The sequence below is a fragment of the Arachis duranensis genome, chromosome 6 (genome assembly GCF_000817695.3).
Source record: "Arachis duranensis cultivar V14167 chromosome 6, aradu.V14167.gnm2.J7QH, whole genome shotgun sequence".
NCBI classification, from domain to species: domain Eukaryota; kingdom Viridiplantae; phylum Streptophyta; class Magnoliopsida; order Fabales; family Fabaceae; genus Arachis; species Arachis duranensis.
This window is the reverse complement of record NC_029777.3, coordinates 5,105,645-5,112,729: the sequence shown is the minus strand read 5'-3', so window position 1 is coordinate 5,112,729 and position 7,085 is coordinate 5,105,645.

The window sequence follows — 7,085 nt, the reverse complement described above, 5'->3', positions numbered from 1 at the left end:
ATTCAACTAAAGTCTTTTTTTTTTTTGGTCAGGTAGATTGTCTAATCTCTAAACCTAGGCATTACTCATGCATAACATATTTACATAACACACTCACATACATTACATTGGTTCATTTTTAGGTTCATTTTTTCTCCCGAACTTAAATTCAGGTGTAGTTGTTAAAGAAGTATATGATATGCCACTTGTTCGTTGATCGGGTTCCGAACAGATCGGGTGGACAGATGCAGGGGTGAGGACGCCTTGGCTTGGGTCGCACTGCTTACGAGTAGTCGAGTATCTGAGCACTTGTCTTGGAGAAATGATGAGGGGGGGTGCCACCTGCAAAGACACTCCGACGCTCAAGTCAGTAATGTGCAGGCGTGCAGAGTAAAGGGTCGAAAGGATGTGACGTACCTCGTGGGAAGAGCCAATCTTCCCTTTATATATATGTCAGTAGTGGGCCCCTCATGGGACAGGCCCATATTCCCAAGGACGCTATCCTGCAGCCGTGTGTGAACCGTACAGGACGCGTGTCCGGGTCGGTTGGGGGACGCGTGTCCGGGTCGGGTATTGCTTGGGTCGGGGTCGACCCGTGCAGATTTTGGGCCGGGCCGTAACAGTGCCCCCACGCACCAATGGTAGTCGTGGGAGTTACCAATGGCGTGTCGTCTCGCATCTCGTTTGGCCGGCCGCTCGTGGGAAGGGTATGCCCCCAACGCGCGTGTCCCTTGGTTGCCCAAGCAACCGTTTCATCGCTTCGTTTCTTGCGCCGAGCATTGAATGCTCATAATGGGGTGAAAAAATCCCGTTTGAAAAGACTATTCTGCCCCCAAGTGTTTTCGCGCTTTGGGGAAGCAGTTTTTAAACGACCGGTTTCGATGCTTCTATACTTTTTCACACTCCCCTTTCTTCCTCTCTGCTACAAGATTTCAAGGCGTTGCTGTGGTGCCTCTGTTCGTCCTTCTTGCATTTTCCCAGACTCGCAACTTCATCCTCTTTTCATCAACTTAGGTAATTTTCGAATCATTCCCCTTTTATGCATTATCCTTGTATGCTTGTTATTTGGTTTTTTGATGTTACTGTGTAGCCTTTTAGTTGCGAATAGACGCGTTAGGGGGGGAGTACCATTCTAGGGTAGGTTTTTTCTTGATCTTTTTGCCATCTTAGTCGTGATTAGCCTTGGTCGGGGAGTCGTGGGGTTAGTATTTGTATTCGGTCTGAGCAACCGATCTCTTAGACTGACTGGATGGTCCCCCCATGTAGGTATGGCTCACACGGTTTCCCGGGCTTCCGTTAACCCCGCGGCGTACGATCAATATGCTTGGGTCGTTTCCGATATAAGGGAATCACCCAATCAAATGGGCGAGGAGGAGCTCACCGAGTTCCGACAAGCCGGGTACTTGTGTGGTGGGACTGACGAGGAGGCCAATTACGATGTTTTCGTCCCGGCTCCTCACGAGCGATTGTACGAAATCAACTTCCAACCCCGCCAGGTCGCCGACTGGATTTGGTTCTACAAAGCCATGTTCACTCAAGTCGGGGTTCGTATTCCGTTTTCAGCCTTTCAAATGGGGCTCTTAAATCGAATTTCCGTGTCACCGTCGCAGTTGCATCCGAACAGTTGGGCTTCAATCCGCTGTTTCGAGATGGTCTGTGAATATCTCGAACTGCCGGTGTCTGTGGATGTTTTCCTCTTCTTCTTCACCCTCACAAACCCTTCCAAGGAGGGGAAACACAAAAAAGGGTTCATGTCCTTCCGGGCCGCCCAGGGTCGGAAGATTTTTAGTTTGTTTGAAGATTCTTATCATGGGTTTAAGGACAAATATTTTAAGGTCCGCCCTGCCAAAGGTCGTCACCCCTTTTGGTTGTCTTTGGAGGGGGTACGGCTCATCCCGACTTATTGGAGTTTCGGGGCAGGGGCCAATAGTTTTATTAAGGTAACTTATAATGGCATGTCGGCAGTGGATAAGCAAATTGCCGAGGTGCTGATGGCAGTTTTTGGGAAGAACCCAGTAAATCCCCACCTCCTGATGGGTGACCGGGAGTCCGGCCGTAATTATATTTGTGAGAAGCTTTTTACTTTTCCCTTTACCTTTTTTCCTTTTATTGATATTGTGTGACGATTAACCGACCTTTTTTGTTTTCCTGCAGTGGATATGTCTGCGTCGGTGACAGGTCTTCCCGACTTGTTTCAAACCTTTCTTGGTGGTGGTGATGACGAGGAGGGTGACGAGCAACCTGCCCCCGAGGGGCCTAATGCTCCTCCGAAGGGCCAGGATGTTCCCGAGCAGAGGGCCGCAACCGACGAGATCGGCACCTCAGCTCAGGGCGCCGCGGTTGAAGGTGGCAAAGCGGTCCATGTCTCCCCTCTCTGCGAGGTGATCGGAACTGGGGTTTCCGAGTCTAACCCGGATGTTGAGGTGGAAGAGGTTCCCAACCCGAAGAAGAGAAAGAAGGCCTCCACGGCGTCGTCTAACCCTGAGGGAGTCCTTACTGTCATGGAGAGGAATTTCGATGCCGGGCAATTCATAGACTCCCAGCTGATCCCCGGTACCGAAGAGTACTTCCACGAGTCGTCTCTTGCCGGGCAGGCGAGGTGGATGTATCGCACTCTCCTGCGTGGCGCAGTCATAGCTCGGAAGGCCGAGTTCGAACTGTCCGGTATGGAGTCTCTCCGCCGGAGGTTGGATTCTGCCGGGAAGGCCAATAACAAGCTAAAAAGTGAAGTTGAGACTCTCCGGGAGCAGTTGACTCAATCTTCGGAAAAGTTGGATGCTGCCGAGAAGAAAGCCACCACTGCCGAGCAGAAAGCTACCGCCGCCGAACAAAAGGTAACAGCTGCCGAGAAGAAACAGAAAGAGTCGGACGCGACGATTGAACGCTTGGTCGAGCGTGAAATGGCTCTGGAAGGTCAAGTCGGCGCGGCGCAAAAGCGTGTGGCCGAAGTTGAGGAAGAGAGGCGGGCCGTGGAGGCCGAATTGTCGACATGGAAGGCGAAGTATAAGGACGTCGTCAAACAGGGCAAGGGTGCGATCCTGGCTACCGAGGACGCCCTCAAAGCTCAAATTAAGATTGTTGCCCCCGAATTCGACACGTCGGCGATTGGTGTCCGCAAGGTTATTCAGGATGGCAAGGTTGTCGATGTCCCCAAGAAATAAGTCCTCTTTTTATAGTTTTAGCCGTTTTGTTTTGACTTGTAAACTATTTTAGTTTCGGCCGTTTTTGGCTTGCGAACAATTTGACGTTTAGCCGTTTTATCTTGGTTTGTGACTAACGACCGTTTTTAATCGTTTACTCATGTTGTCGTGATGAATTTCTCCTCATTCGTTTGGTTGTATTTCCGTTTCTTTTAACCGTTTTTGGTTTATTGTCGTCACTTATGTCAATGGCCCATGGCCTTTTGCGTAGTCGTTTGACGGGTTCCCGGGGTGATCAGTCCCGGGGACGCGCGTCGTCGTTGGACGCGGTGATTTATCTGGAAATTTAAGTGACAAAATAGGAGAGAAAATTTGCACAAGTATATCTTATTCGGTAATTGTATAAAGGACTTAATCGTATAAAGGACTCGTAAGTAGCTATGAGAAGTTCAAAAGATAAATTTGCGAATTGACTACTTAGCTAGCCTGGTCGGTTTGTCGGGTCTTCATCTAGGAGTAGAATCTTCTTAGGTTGTCCGCATTCCATGTTCTCGGGACTTCCTTGCCGTCAAGTCTTTCTAGCTTGAATGCTCCTTTTCCCATCACTTTCTTGATTCTATATGGGCCTTCCCAGTTGGCCGCTAGCTTGCCTTCTCCAGGGGTCGGTAGGCCGATATCATTTCGTCTCAGGACGAGATCGTTTGGCTCGAATTCCCTCTTGAGTACTTTGGTGTTGTAGCGCAGAGCCACTCTTTGTTTAAGCGCCGTTTCTGTCAAATGGGTCATTTCCCTGGCTTCATCTATTAGGTCCTTTTCTACGGTTTCCTCCACTCCCTTTAGGAGCAACCGCGGGCTTGGTTCCCCGATCTCCACGGGTATTACCGCGTCCACACCGTACGTTAGTCGGAAAGGAGTTTCTTTAGTAGACGACTGCTCGGTCGTTCGGTAGGACCAGAGAACCGCTGCTAGTTCATCGGCCCAAGCACCCTTTTTATTGTCCAACCTCTTTTTCAGCCCTGAAAGGATAACCTTGTTGGCGGACTCTACTTGTCCGTTCGTCTGAGGGTGTTCTACCGAAGAGAACCTTTGCCTTACACCCAGGCCGCTGAGAAATTTCGTGAACTTCTTGTCAGTAAATTGTGTGCCGTTGTCCGAGATGACGACTTCCGGTATCCCGAACCGTGTTATCACCTGCCTCCACATGAATTTTCTGCAATTGGCCGATGATATGCTAGTTAGTGGCTCAGCTTCTATCCACTTGGTATAGTAATCAATTGCTACTATGAGATACTTGACCTGCCCAGGGCCGACCGGGAAGGGCCCTAAGAGGTCGACTCCCCACTGAGCGAATGGCCGTGAGGTCGTTAGCAGGCTTAACTAGGAGGCCGGTGCCCTGGCAAAGTTGGCGTTCTGTTGGCACTTTACGCATTTTTTGACAAACTCTTTGGAATCTGTCATCATTGACGGCCAGTAGTACCCAGCTCGGATTAGTTTTCTTGCTAGGGCTTTGCCCCCGATGTGGTGTCCACAGCAGCCCTCGTGGACTTCCTTGAGGACGTAGTCCGTTTGGTCGGGGCGTAGGCACTTCAGTAGGGGTTGGCTGAGCCCTTTCCTGAACAGCTGTCCTTGGATGACGGCGTATTTGGCCGCTTCTCTTCTTAATTTCGCCGCGTCCTTTTCATCACCAGGGACTTGGCCGTGTTCCAGGAAGTTGGTGATGGGGTCTAGCCATGAAGAACTTAGGGTTGTCATGTGCAGTGCAATTGCTGGTTCTCTTGTCATGCCTTGGATGAGAGACCGGTTCCCCTCCCCTGGCTTTGTGCTGGCCAACTTCGATAGAAGGTCTGCCCGTGTGTTCCTTTCTCTGGGTACGTGATGGACCGTGACCTCTTCGAACTTTTGGCTCAAGCTTTTAACCTTTTCCAAGTACTTCAGTAGCAGGGGGTCTTTGGCTTGGTAGCTGCCGTTTACTTGGGAAGTGACGACTTGGGAATCGCTACATATTTCCAGCCTTCTTGCGCCGACTTCTGCCGCTAGGGTTAAGCCTCCTATGAGGGCTTCGTATTCTGCTTGGTTGTTCGAGATGGGAAACTCGAATCTAATCGACTGTTCGTATACAACCCCAATCGGGCTTTCCAAGATGATCCCGGCACCTCCGAAGGTCTGGTTGGAGGCTCCGTCCACATGGAGCTTCCACCGTGTACCCATGTCTTCGCTTGGGTCTCCCGTTACTTCAACTAAAAAATCCGCCATGGCTTGCGCCTTGATGGCTTGCCGGGGCTCGTATCGTATGTCGTATTGGGAGAGTTCGATGGACCAAGTCATCATTCTTCCCGCTAGATCGGGTTTTTGGAGGACTTGCCGGATCCCTTGGTCCGTTCTGACGACAACTTGGTGACTTTGGAAGTACTGTTTTAGCCTTCTCGAGGAAGTTAGGAGTGCTAAGGCTAGCTTTTCCAATTTGCTATATCTTAATTTCGCTCCTTGCAGGGCCTTGCTTATGAAGTAGACTGGCTGTTGGGTTTTCCCGTCCTCCCGTACTAGTACTGCGGCCAGGGCTTCGCTTGTTATAGCGAGGTATAGGTATAGTGGTTCCCCGTCCCTTGGCTTCCCGAGAACGGGGGGTGCCGCCAGGATTTCCTTGAAGTGTCGAAAGGCTTCTTCGCATGCGGGTGTCCACTCAAACGCCATCCCTTTCTTCATGATGTTAAAAAATGGCAGGGCCTTTGTCGCCGAAGCTCCGAGAAACCGGGAGAGTGAGGTCAACCGTCCTGCCAACCTCTGGACGTCCTTGATACAGCCCGGGCTCTTCATCTGGAGTATTGCCTGGCATTTCTCCGGGTTAGCTTCTACCCCTCTCTGAGTTATCATAAATCTCAGGAACTTGCCGGCTTCCATGGCGAAGGCGCACTTGAGGGGGTTTAGCCTCATACCGTGTTGACGGAGGGATGCAAATACATTTGCCAGGTCGTTCAAGAGGTCGTCAGGTCGTGTTGTCTTTGCCAGGATGTCGTCCACGTAAACTTTAACTGTTTTCCCTATGAGGTTGTTGAATATCCTATTCATCAGCCTTTGATATGTTGCCCCCGCATTTTTCAAGCCGAATGGCATTACCTTGTAGCAAAAAGTTCCTCCTGGCGTTATGAACGCCGTTTTGTCTTCGTCTGGACGGTGCATCGGTATCTGATTGTAGCCGGAGTAGGCGTCCATGAAACTCAGGTACCGGTATCCCGCCGCGGCGTCGACGAGTGCATCTATGTTGGGGAGGGGGAAGCAATCTTTGGGGCATGCTTTGTTAAGGTCCGAATAGTCTACGCACATTCTCCACTTGCCGTTGTGTTTTCTCACTAATACCACATTCGAGAGCCATGTCGAGTAGTCCACTTCCCGTATGAAGCCCGCTTCTAGGAGGCTGGCCGTCTGCCTGGCCACCTCCTCTGCTCTTTCCGCCGACATCTTTCTCCTCCGTTGAGCCACTGGGCGTGCTTCCGGCTTGACGGCTAGATGATGTGAGATGACTTTTGGATCTATGCCCGGCATGTCGGCTGGTGTCCAGGCGAACAAGTCCCTGTTGGCCCTTATCATTTCAATCAAAGGCTCCTTCAGCTCATGTGGGAGGTTCTTGTTAACGAATGTGAACTTTTCCCCTTCGTCACCGATGCTAAATTTCTCCAGGTCCCCTTCTGGTTCCGGCCTCGGCTTGTCCTCTACTCTGGCATCAAGGTCGGCTAGGAATACACCAGATGCTTCCTTGGACTTCTTTCTGAGGGAAAGACTGGCGTTGTCACAGGCGACCGCCGTCTCGAGGTCTCCTCTTATGGTCCCTATGGATCCATCATCGGTAACGAACTTCATAACTAGCAGCTTGGTGTTGATTATGGCTTCAAAATCATTGATTGTTTTTCTTCCCAAGATGATGTTGTAGGCAGTGGAATCTCGGAGGATTACGAACTCGGCCATCGCCGA